Raw genomic sequence first — 12,340 nt, forward strand, 5'->3', positions numbered from 1 at the left:
CGCCGCCCCCGCTGCAAAGCCCGGCGGCCCCGGCTCAGAAACGCCGCCGCCAAGCACTCAAACCTGGGGGTTATCCCCCCATCACCTGCAGATGCTGGAGACATTTCATAGCTAAAAAACACGCGAGGGCTTCCGCGAACTCCAGCGGCCCCCGGCTCAAAACGCGCTTTACCTCAGGCGCGCAGCGGCAGCCAGGAATAAGTAAAACACCCCTTCTACTCCTCGCAAAAGGTTCCACAAAACAGACTAGGAACAACCGATTCGGCTGAAATACAACACCAGGAGCCAGCGGGACCGAGGATCTAACGCAGAGTCATCAAGCTCCTGAGAGATCCCGCGTTAATCGTTGCTCGCTCGCAGCCCTCAGCAGCGAGSCTTAGCCAAGACCGCAACCAAAAGGGAATAAATCTAAAGCTAGCAACCTTCAACTTAACCTGGCTGCCTGCTGGTAGCGGCACAGGCTAGTCAAAAACAGCAATTTAATTATGTGCTCTATTTATTTTTTTTTAAAATGTACAGCCCTGCCATCTTGACTTCCCAAAACACCGGCTACGTGGGACTAAAGCAGGGTATTTCAAAACTTGGGAGAAATGCAATGCTGCCTTTAAATATAGAAAAAAGTAGTGCTTAAAGAGGAAAATATATATATATATATATATATATATATATATATTCACTGCAAAAAAAAAAAAGAAGGAAAAGTAAAAGAAAAAAGCAGCGAGGCCGCATGGCAGCCCCAAGATGTTCTGCTTCGCTGCTCAGGCACAAAGCTCAGCGCAGGGCTGGGGCTTTGCCCACGCGCCTCCCCTTGCCAAAGTTTTCAGAGCCCCAAAGCGCTACCTAAATAGCCAAACGCTTTCAAAAACAAGGTCGATTATATTTACCGTCGGTCATAAAGCAACACATGCTGCAGTGGGTTATAACAACATTCCGGTTGTAAAGTGAGGCTACAAAAATGGAAAAGGTGAGAAAAAAAGTATCACACTAAGTTTTTTTTTTTTTTTTTTAAACTCAGGTTTAGAAATTATCAACTATTTTACATTCTGAAAATAGAGATTTTCAAAATAAGAATCAAGGAAGTGCCTGGCTAAGATTAAAAAAACAAAAAACCTCCACACACATCACGGCAATTACTTCATATCTTTTTGTTACTGTAAAAATTATGTAATGGACAAATGCTTGTTCTCCTCTTTCAAATTATATTGTCTTTCAATACAAAAAAAGCCCAAAGCATTGAATTTGCATTCTGGAGTGAGTTAAAAATCCCAAACCTTCAGTTTAAAGAAAGAGAAGGAGGGAGGGGGGGTACAAAGAGAAGACAAAATTTAAAAAAGTCAAATATTTGCCTCTAACAAATATATTCAAGACCAAGTATTTGCAATACTTTATAAATACGGTTCTTCAGGAAGGTATCTGAGGACCATTTATGTAAAATAATCTGTCCTAGGTGAGGCCAGATTATAATTTATACTGAGGTAACCAACTGTCGTCAGAAATTGGAGCTGTAGAACGCTAAGAACATTTTTGTTATGGAAGATACGTATGCTGACATCTACTGATATCATCATTGTTAAACACACAGTTATCAGAGAAAATACTGGAAAATATTTATTCCAAGAGAAATCCCTGTATCAGAATATACTGAGAGTGTGGARAAGCACCGTGCCTTTTCATAGAAAGCATTCTGCAACCAAAACCAACTCTCAAACTACCCAGTAATAAAATAGAGAGCTCAAGGTCCTCAGCTAAGAAACTGAATTTTGCCTCCAAGGAAATTTAAGCCGAGGCTTTTCTACAGTGACTATGACTTTGGTTGCTCAGTTTCAGCCTGGTTTTAAAGACTACTGAGTATCAGCATCAGCTCTTTGAAGGCAGGGAAAAAAGTCAGAAGCTTAAGTTGTATTAAGGCATTTGGGTGTTGTGTCACATCGGTTAACATCTCCATTTATCAATTTTTGACCAAACGGGCTGAGAATTCGGACACTGTTGGGAAGGGGAACAGGACCTGGCCAAACATACAGAATCCTTACAGAAATCGCATCTCCCCAAGGACCTTGACTAAACTCAGTATTCAGAGACCATGAAGAAAGTCTGCAGATCTATTTCAAGGCAGTGTCTCATTGCAGAATGAAGAAGAGAGACTTGTTTTATCCATTTCTCTCCTGCAACTTCGCAGCTCCTGGACAAACATACCAGAACCACACATCTCCTTCCAAGAGAGAGAAGGGACCAGCGCGTTTACTTGTTACGACAAAACAAATGCAGAGGTCCAGCCAACAGCATATTGATCACATCATTATTATTTTTTGTTTTGGACTTGACCACTGACAGACTTGGCCACTTTCTCAGCTATTGCTTTATCCCCTCTAATAACTACAGACTTAAAATAAATATGTTTGTTCCTAAGTTCTGCAAACAGATATAAAAGATGGAATAAGAAAGTTTAATTGCATTTGTTTTGCTAAGAGAAAAAGGACAGCTCCCAAACCAAGTCTGCCCTCACAAAAAGCAGAGGGCTTTTGGCAAAGCCACCAGTGCTTTTTACTGAGGCTATTGCAGAATAGATTGTAAAGTTAAAAATGCCTCATGACTATTCTAATGTTAATTTTAAAAGAGTTTATTGGTCATGGAACAGTCTTCTTCATCCTAACTCATTTGTTTGTCCATGTTTGCATCCAGAATACAGCAAAGATGCTCTCCAGCCACAGAACCTGCACTGTAACCTTCATTCTCCCAAGCTTGCTTTTTTCCCCTCCTTTTAATTACTATAATTTTCTGTATGTGGAACATTTAAGAATGGAAAATATTATTCCCATAAGTTTCCCCCTTTTTAGGGAAGCAGAAAGATGCCTTCAGCCAGAGTCAGACCTCCTCCCCTGTTCACAGAAACCATTGAGACGTGCATCACCACTACATCACGCCTGGAGGTATGGCTCCCGAACTATACATCGCCCTAAGCTCAAGCCTGCTGAAACTCTGCTGGAAGTTTACCTTAGATGAACAGGTCTCTAAATATATCATCCCTTTCTGCTAGCAATCCCCTACCCTGCTTGATGCTCCACTCATGTTTTCTTCTCTAGCACAGAGTCGTCTCCTCAACCCCCTTTGACAAAAGGGCAAAGGAGAACAAGGATGACAGGTTTTGTGTGCTCCATAAAGGATCTCTGAAGACAGAGATGCTCAGTCATCTCTGTGGCAGTACCAGAGCAGCTCTTTCTTACTCAACTATCACTATCCTGACAGATAAAACTGGAAGACAAATGACATTAGTTTTTGAGCATCAATGTTCAATTCCAGTCCTCTGGCAGGAATATTTCAGCACAACTGAGAAGCAACATCATCTCCATGACCTCATTTGACTCTTGATATTACAGACAAATTCAAATTCCATATTCTAGATCAGAATTAGGCCATTTTTCTCCTGAAGAAAAAGGGTAACTAGTGCTTGGGAAATATTCCTTAGAGAAGCAATCCAAATAAAAATGCAAAGCAAACTATCTATTGCCTGAAAAGCTAAGTTCTCTCTTGTGATGTTCCCATAAATCAAGTGTGTAAAAACTCAGATTTGTGAATTTAGTCTTCATTTTCAACTTCTGGGGGAACCTACTTAAGAATTTCTTGTTCAGTAATGCTCTGCTTTAAGAATGCTTGAGATTTGAAAGAGTATGATACAGTAAAGTTCAACCTTTCCAGCTTCAGTCTGGTGCAGCTGTTATTCAGGGAGAGGAGAAAATATACAGAATTACATTTACATTACAAAAATACACAGAAAAAATCCCTCTGTAGTGCTTTAACTGACCAGAGGAAGCTGCCAGTATCCCAACATAAGTTAATTCTAGAGCATAAGCTATTTTGGATCTCTCTAAGAGATTCTTCTGGCATGAATCTGATCCACTACTGAAGTTACTGTTGTTTTCCCCATTTGGTGAGCTTTACTATGCATTTAAGGTCATAATTCCTGAAAAATGCAGAGTTTTAGAGCAACACTTCTCTTCTGGGTTATGGTCACCTAATTAGCCTTACTATTCTCAGAACTAAATTTTACAGGAGCAGTCATATTTCTTTTTGAGCTGTAAAGCCTCCTTGGAGTTATTTTTGGGGTTTCCATGGTTGTTTCATGTACAGTTACCAAAATACTCACCTCTCAAAAAGCAGCACCTACTTTGCCAGGGGACTGGCTAAGTCCTTGGGGACAGCTGAAGTTGACAGAATTCACTGCTTTTATGCTAAATCTCAACCTACTGACAGTGGGGTGGGGAGAGGAAACAGAGTAGGAAGTTGGAGAGAGGAGGAAGAATGTGTTGTTAATGAATTTCCCAATCCTTCCCCTTCCCAAAGGATGCTCTGATGGTGAGCAACAGAGCAGGCAGCAGGCAGTGTCTTAGCCTAAGCTATTAGGACAGCAGATGTTAGAAGGACCACTGTCAGCTTTATTTTTCTTACTCTGTAAATAAAGACTTGCCATTTTTTAAACTCTCAGGGGTTGCATTAATATTCAGGCATATACAGCATAGCAGATTTTCTTGTGGGTGGACTGACTCCTCATCTTCTCCCACTTCCTTCCATTTACTTTTTTGAAGGCTTATGGTAGAGGAATACAAAGCCAGCACCGTGAAATCTGAGAATGTTTTAAATTACTCTTTTCCTCCGGCACCAGTTCCAAGCTTCTACCTCTTTGGATTCTAGACTATTTACAGAAACAGCTGTTGCTACTCTCAGGATGCATTTGAGAAGTCCCTTCACGATTTTAAAGCTTATACCCTGCGATAATCTGCTTCATGGGGACCTGGAAAACAAAGAGGAGAAAGAACTTAACTTTACACATCCTGCTCCATGTTTTACTGCAAAAAAAACTTTACTGTCTGGGAATTTTGCTCATCAACAGGCTCACTGTGCTGTTTCATTTGTATTGTTTTTCTCTTCAGATTTCTCAGATGGGGAGGAAGGAGGTGTGGGAGGAGAGGAGGGAATGAGAGACAGCTATCCACAGTGGTCAAAGGGATGTTCCTCTGTAGAAGACATCTGAAACAGGTGGCGGTGAGGGAACAAGCCTCTGTTGCTGTTTTAAGGAAACGCATTCTGCAAGGATTGCTTTCRTTCTGTGGGAGGCATCCATGATCTTACAGATGCTCCTTAAAACCCTTCTTCATTAATTCAAAGGTAAACGAGGAATAACTAGTCACATCTGAAAGGRGATATAAGAAACTGAAGCTCGTTATGGGTTTACGAGTCTCTGTTCATATCTAGGCTGCTTTCTCCTTTATCCATCCAATAACTGGTTATACAAAAGACAACAAGAAAGTTGCATAGGAAGAGAGGGCCCAGTTAATTTACTGGAAATGGTATAGTCTGGACACTTCACTCCCTTCTTCTATCAGCTTCTCCTCTATATGTTAAATACAAAGTTAGAACAAGAAGTTTACCACAACTTTGTGCTAAGATGTTTACAGCTAAGAGTTCTAGTTCTGTATTACGACACCTCAAAAGGAAGCATTTTCCAAGGCTCCCACCTGTTACATAGAACTCAAACATAGTATTAGTGACTCCTCATACTTCTGAATCAGTAAATGCAATTACAAACTGAATAAAAATCCATCAGCTCAAAATAACACAATGTTATTCCGTTTATATTTAAAAACATACTAGTGGAGCAGTTAGCATAAATTCCATACATGTAAGTAAACTTTCACTTATAGGCTAAGATATAGACAGCTATCTAACTTCAAAGTTTCAGTACCATAGAATAATCAACAAGCCAGTGTTGACACCCTTCAAGTCTCTAAGAAAAGAGGAAACTAAAAATGCATTTTTACATAATGCCTTTTCAATTAAAGTTTTATAACGCAAGCTGTATTAACCAAGCAAGTTCTCTGCCTAATCACATCAAGCAAAAAGTCAGTTTAAAAACAAGAAAATACCGTCAAAGAGACAAGAAACCCCCAGCCCCTCTCCAAATACTGTAGTTTCAGTTCAAGACAGTCTCATGAGAAATCTGGACAAGCTGGGTTTGATGCCTTGTACAGGACAGCCCCTATCCCGTATAGCAGCCAAAATTCCTTAAAACTGCAGCAGAGCCCAGGCGGGGTTGAGCCCCTAAACCACAGAAAATTCACCTCCTATTTACTTTAGTCAACCCCTCTTCCAATTCGGTACCAAGAAGCACCATTTCCTTTACAGTTTTCACCCAGGTCTCTGCCTTGTGAGAACAGCAATAAACCTGCAAGTGCTGGTTCCTCAGGCAGTTGCTCTCTGCAGAGAATCAAAGGGTTTCTTCAGGCAACACACAACTTACTTTTCCAATGCCAAATCACCCCTGAATAGCCTCATTTGTTCCTACAAGCAGAAAAGACARCTCTTCAGCATTGTGTTGTTGGAACAAGTTATGTTTATCTACGAAAATGCCTGCAAACTGATATCACAAAGTGCCCAGAGTAACAGATCTATGTTGCTCCGTCTTAAAAAGTTTTCTAGTACCTCACCAGAGCTCAACTATGAAACAAGATGAAACAGCACGCAAGTCAAAGGTAGCAAATATTCCCAGTCTGCATCCTTTAATAATACGTTGATTTATGAGCAGACCAAAGCAACTTCTTCACTGTGGCTCCAAATTCAACAGAAATCTCAAAGCAGCCTTAACTGTATCCACTGACTTGAGAGCAACTTGAGCGCCAATGAAGGTGTTCTCATGTAGCAAAGATTATTGTTATAAGGATTAAACTAGGCAAGAGCTGTACAGAGAAGCAAAAATCCACAAGACCAGCTGATACAGTTGAAAAAGAGCCAGCTGTTTGGGCACGGTCCTTTTTCGGGTCTAGCGGAAGGGATATTAAACAAATATCCACGGTCTAACAATGGCAGGCAGAACACTAAAAAGCCCTTTAATAGCTGCCTGAATGACCTACATTACCAGATGTCACRGGAGCAAGGCTGTCAGCACTTAACAGCGCCTGACAGGGCCAAGAACTCATCTCTCATCTGGCACTGAGTTGTCAAGCACCACTTGAAAAAGCCTGTGGAATTAGCCTCCTCTGTCCTGTTTGATGCATTTCAAACCAGACAGTTTTAAAGTTTTTAAGTTTAGAAAACAGGAGATTGTTGAGGAGCCAACGATCAGTGAACGTATAAATGGACAGAGGACGGCCGTAAGCCTTGTGCTGTTACCAGGACATGGAAAACAACGTAGCTGGCTTAAACTGCTGGTAGAGAAGTTTAGCTTAAATATCCTGAAATGAAATTACAGTAGGAATTCTTAAATTGGAGAAAGAGCTGCGAAACTGCCATCGTAACAGGCTAGATATCTTCAGGAATGACATATATAGTCAAGTCTGTCTTAGGGCAGGAGGACAGACTTCCTTTTCCTCTCAGGCTTTGAAGGAGACAGGTCATTAAACAGCCAGGTTACTGTCCTCCTTCAAAATTTCCATACAAAATCCTCAACAATTCCGTGGTCAATCTTTCCAGAACCTCAACTCTCATGATCGCCTATGACATCCCACTGTACTGATCAGCTCCCCCACCTTTCTGTATCACAAGGCCTTAGGTTTCAGAAGCTTCGTAACCACCTCTCACTCCTCTTCTTGCAGGATGCAGAGTTGACCAGGGGGACAATCAGCAGCAGCTTCAATGCTAATCAGTAACGTGTTACTGAGACTGCAAAAAGCACCAGCAAAATGCTTCTGTATTTTAGTGGAGCAAACTTCTTTGGACTCAAAGAGCAACTGAACTGCTAAATAGAGCTTCAGCTGCAACTAAGGCTTTCAAAGTGTCTGCAGGATAAAGAGAAGAAACAACAACAGAGACATGTGCTTACATCCTGGCCCATCCAGCCTTCGGAGATTTAATTCAAGAAAGCAGGTAAATCTGAATCACAAGATAAGGGCTATTAACCTTGGAAATACAGTCCCAATATTTCTCTACATTAGCCCTTTCATAGAAGTTACCACGTGTTGCTGCACAAAAACACCTGAAAAAAATATTAGTGCAAGTAACCAATTTGAATGGAGACCAACTAGAAACTCTAAAAGAAAGGTTTTAAAAACTTAAAGGAATAATTAGCGAAGATATAATCTGGAAAACAGCTTTGTGCTGGAGTTAAACAAATTCTAAAGAAGTTGAACAGCTTCTAAAGCGAATCCGCTTCCCACWTCAAGCATTTGGAAGAGGACAGTAGAGAGATGAGACAAAGGCTGGATCAATACCTCTTGGCATCCATCTTGACCGTAATTCTAGCTCGCCAACGGGAGCACAGTCATCTAACAGATTACTACTGTTATTCTGGCCCCTTAGCAGGAATAAAGGCCAAAGGAAAAATATGTTTGCAACAAGAATGGATAGTGGTTTTGTTTTGTTTTTTTTTAGTTTGGCCTTCCGTATGAAAACCTGAAGAGCATCCGTTTGATGCCTAGCAAAGTAACATCCACAGTCTTCCAAATTCCATCAAGGTACTAACTTCCCTCCCCATCCTTAACAGGGGAAAGGCCTGCAGGAAACAACACTGCTACCTTTAAGCAGTTTGGATATTTTCTTAAAGGTGTTCTTCACCTTCTTAAAATAAAAAGACAGCAAGGGGGGAAAGAAGCCAGAGGTACAGTGTCTACAATTTTTCTTACTACTCCCCTCCTTCAGTCTCCTGTCAAGCACAAAAACTTGCGCAAATAAAGTTATTAGCTAACTAAACAAGCAAAGCACTGGAACTATACACTAAGGATTGTTAAGAAAGTAAAAATAAACTGAAGAAATTCTCATATAGTCTTTTATTTATGGTCATTTTAGGCGTAACTTATAACAACGTAGTTGATAAAAATTCCACCACGAAATGTTTTTCCTCTCAGTTCACTGTAGCCTGTGATGTTCAACTTCAAACATGTATATGTGTATTTTGGGAGACGATTCCAAGCCGCTCCCAATTCAGGTCCTGCAGAACAAAAAACACACTCTAACAGCTAACATTTTATATAAACAACCTCACAAGATCCAACTTGATTTCTAGAAACCTCCTTTCAGCCGTACTTTTCTTTATTCTCCCCACCCTTCCTTTACTTCACACTTGCTGCTACCAAACTTTAGATACAAACGTACTTCAATACTAGAGCAAGTGTCCTTAACGCGCTCATGCAAGAAAGCTCCCGGTTCTCATCAAAACCTATTGCTGACTCTGCTCATTTCCACTAACTACTACCCTCTCCACAAAATGGGTGGAGGGGGAGAACTTTCTTCCCAACATCCTTGCAGGAGAAAAAAAAAAAAAAAAAACAGAGGTAACCTCATGCAAAGTTCAGCAAGGCTCAGTAAATCACTGCTCGGTCATTTAGGTTGCTTCAGTAGTAGCACACTACGATATGGGATGTGAATGTAACTGCACAGGGGACCAGTGTGGTGCAGGGCTTTAACAGAAAGCTGCACAGAAACCTCTTAGGTGCATTATATATTTAAGTCRAAAGAACTGCAAGAGTTGAAGGGATTACAGAGTTTAGCAGAAATTGTACTTTCTGTGGAGTAGTCCCATAAAGCAGAGTGAACGCGTATCATGGGCACAGCAAGATATTGCTCAGGCGATACACTAAGGGACACATGGTTATGTACATTCATTATTAATTTCTTTAGTTTTTCAGCAGTTTGCATTTTCTTGAAGATGCTCCGAACCAGAACATCAAGATACTTTCAGAGACTGCCACTGAAGGTTTCGTTTTGTAAAGAAGTGGCAGAATCTCTCATTCAGAATACCTTAAAATGCCTAGTTAGCTCTGTCCTCCATTTCAGGGGCTGGCTCTGCTCTTCGAATTTGGGGGGGGGGGGTTGCTTTTTGTTTTTTGGGGGTTTTTTGTTTGTTTTGGGGGGAGAGTTGTGACAGACAAGTAAAATAAGCAGCAAAATATGTCCATGGCCTGTAAAAACAAATGTCATGACAAGCGTTTTTTGTTTGTTTTGGGGGGTTTTTTTTGTTTGGTTGGTTTTTTTGCAAAAGAGGACAGGCAAATCCTCCATGCTGCAGCCCTCTTGGTAGATACCCACAACTGCCCTGCCTTYTGAACAAACTTTTATAAACTCAGATTAAAAAAAAAACCCTACATGAAAAAAATCCCTTGAATTCCTAGCCACTTATCAAACGTCCTTAAAAAGCTCCCTTAAAAGTTGCAGCCGGTTACACAGAATGGCCCAGGGTAGCTGAGCAGGCACGCACTTTTCAAAGCGAGCGCAGCCTTTTGACTTAAAAGCTACTTTCCAATTTACGCTCTACTGCACCGCTGGAAGTTGGTTCCTGGTTTGCAACAGGAAGTGCAAAACAAACAATGCAAATTTTGCACGCTTTGCCGCTATCAGCATGTCTCATGCCAACCGATTTTGCTATCCTGAGCTAGAATGGGGATACTCAGTGAGGTTTGACCAAATACCCTTTAGAAAGGGGTGCCCCAGCTTCACCCCTCTGCTGGAGACCAGAGGCCGCCTTCACTTCTGAGAAGCGCAACGGCATTCATTATACAACAACTCCCCRAGGCCGAGAATTACAGTTTCTCCTGCGGAAACATGAGCGATGTCACATTTCTGTAACCTTGGCAGCGTCCGGACAAAAATCTACTTTAGATGTAGATCAAGCATGCCATTTGATTAACCCTCATCAACGTCCCTCAGGCTCTTTCTGCATCACCGTTGCCTGTCGGTTTGCTGGTAAGAATATACATATACATGTGCGGCGTGGAATGAACTTCTTTCACTTTGCTCACAGCAAAGCGCTTACGACCTACCTCAGCTGAATTTCAACTGCCAGCTGCTAGACGCTCGTTCCCCTGCAACAGGACCAAAGAGAAAACGTAATAGCATGGAAAGCACAAATAAGCATCTGCCGTCTGTACTCCCTCCTCTCCAAACCAGGCATACACCTTTCCGTAGCAAATAAGCACCTGGATCTCTCTAAAAGAAAAACATTACTACAAGTTACTTATTTCTGACAGCACTAGAGCACGACACAGCTCTGAGCCCTGCTGCAACTCCTCTGCTGCTACTGCACACTGCTCGTTTGTCTGGAAACACGCTCTCTCAGACGATTAAGCCGGCTTATTAACATTTATAGGAACCCTGGGCCCAGGAGTTGATGACATGAAAGGTCCTTTGAGTCCCAGCTCCCTACTTTCACAGGCAATCATGTCAATCACATTAATTGATAAATACATCAAGCTTCATTACTTTGAGCATCGCAACAGGTTGAGCCAGTTACGATGGGTGCCACACTACTCCCGACTTACCTCCACAGAAAKCATCTTGCTCGCCATACTCTACCTTAAAACCTCTTTCCTTCCACACTCCCAGAAAACAGCGGTCTGCAGCCAAGGCAAATTTCTTAACTGTACCTCATTTTACAGACTGGTTACAATTCATCAAGATTATCAGGGCAAAGGGAAAGATTGCAGCCTTCCAACGAAAGAGCGGGCTCTTATTTGCGACTTTTCCTGATTCCTTCTGCCAGCAGAAGTTTTACACTTAGCATAACTGTTCTAGATCAGCTGAATAAAACACCTTATAAAGGAACGAGGAAAAAAACACCTTCATGATTAGAATCAAATAAACCCACCAACACAGTTCTAGAGGTGATAACGGAAAATAAATAGTCCCAATAGTTTAAAAGTCTCTAAGCATAATTCTAACAATTATCTAAAATGGGGCAGCAATATATTCAAAGAACACAACTATTATTAGAAACAGCTATATTAGAAAACTTATTTTTCTTACAACAAGCAGCAGATATTAGGTAGCCAACTGACAATATCTATAGCGTAAGGCCGAGGTCCCAAATATAACCCTCAAACAGTTTTCAGCTCTGCACGGTTGGGAGAGAAGATAATCGCTGTTTAAGCTACATTTTCACCCTACTGGCAGTACATGCACCAAAGTGTAGCAATGCCTTGTAAATGGATTTATATGAATAGCATTTTTTTTTCCGATGTGGTTACACGGACTAGATCTAGAGACAAACATATACTATATTACTGTTTAGCACCACTCTGCAATGCCCAGAGGAGAAGCAGCACCTTCCAGCCACCCTGCATTTTAAGAGATTCACAGATTTTTTTTTTCCTCATTGCGTTAGCCCGTTTTCTTTCCGTACTCTGTTACAAGAGGAATAGAGGGTCTCTTCTCCTGTTTCAGACTGCAGCGTATCTAAGGCCGTGTTTCCTGAGCCATCCCAAACCCAGTTACACCCTGAAATGATTTCAAAATGAGCAAACCTGGCTTTAGTAGCATTTAAAGTTTTCACATAATAGAAGACTAACAAGAACATCATTTTCTAAAGGAAAAAGAAAACACTGCTAAGCTCTCTGGATTTTAGTAAGTTTAGTACGCCTCA

General features: G+C 41.2%; 1 protein-coding gene across 10 annotated transcripts in view; it reads right to left on the minus strand.

Annotated features, from left to right (window-relative positions):
- PTK2 (protein tyrosine kinase 2) overlaps positions 1–12,340 on the minus strand; it is a 198,973-nt gene that overhangs the window by 135,739 nt on the left and 50,894 nt on the right. The window contains exon 4 of one of the 10 annotated variants that reach the window (XM_026058538.1): positions 10,743–10,784. The exons of the other annotated variants lie outside the window; for them this stretch is intronic. The gene's annotated coding sequence lies outside the window, so the exon portion shown is untranslated. The remainder of the gene's footprint in view (positions 1–10,742; positions 10,785–12,340) is intronic. 10 annotated transcript variants of the gene reach the window in all.

The sequence above is a fragment of the Apteryx rowi genome, unplaced genomic scaffold, assembly GCF_003343035.1.
Source record: "Apteryx rowi isolate R43461 unplaced genomic scaffold, aptRow1 scaffold_148, whole genome shotgun sequence".
In the NCBI taxonomy this organism is placed as follows: domain Eukaryota; kingdom Metazoa; phylum Chordata; class Aves; order Apterygiformes; family Apterygidae; genus Apteryx; species Apteryx rowi.